The sequence below is a fragment of the Brassica oleracea genome, chromosome C8, assembly GCF_000695525.1.
Source record: "Brassica oleracea var. oleracea cultivar TO1000 chromosome C8, BOL, whole genome shotgun sequence".
Lineage (NCBI taxonomy): Eukaryota > Viridiplantae > Streptophyta > Magnoliopsida > Brassicales > Brassicaceae > Brassica > Brassica oleracea.
Window position 1 is genome coordinate 4,459,418 of NC_027755.1, and position 474 is coordinate 4,459,891.

Below are 474 nucleotides of genomic sequence, written 5' to 3' on the forward strand. Positions count from 1 at the left end.
CGTCTAGGATCAGGAACACCTTAGGGCTGGAGCTGATCGGGTGTTTGTAAGCCGGAACACAAGCAAGAACAATTTGGGGTTTTTCGGAATTAGGGTTCCAAAATACCAAGACGGTGCCGTGTATTGTTTCTGCGAGTGTGGGCGCGTCTGAGATCGGATCGACGAACGGTTTTCTCTGATGAATTTGTCTCGTCAAGAGCTTCAATTTGATATGTGGCTCGTCATCTGGTTCCACAGGTTTTGAGAGATAGATTGATCTTAAGTTGCGCCTGGATTAGGGTTTATGTGTGACGGATTTTAGGTTAGGTTTTTGTCTCAGGGTTTTGGAGTCTATCATGTTGATAACGTGTTGTAATTAGAGAGATTTAGAGACTGAATGTTTCTGTGTTATCATTAATGAACAATGGGGGTTCTTTTATATAAGGATTACAAGATAAAGAGAAAAGGAAAGTGTACATATCCTAATCCAACAGG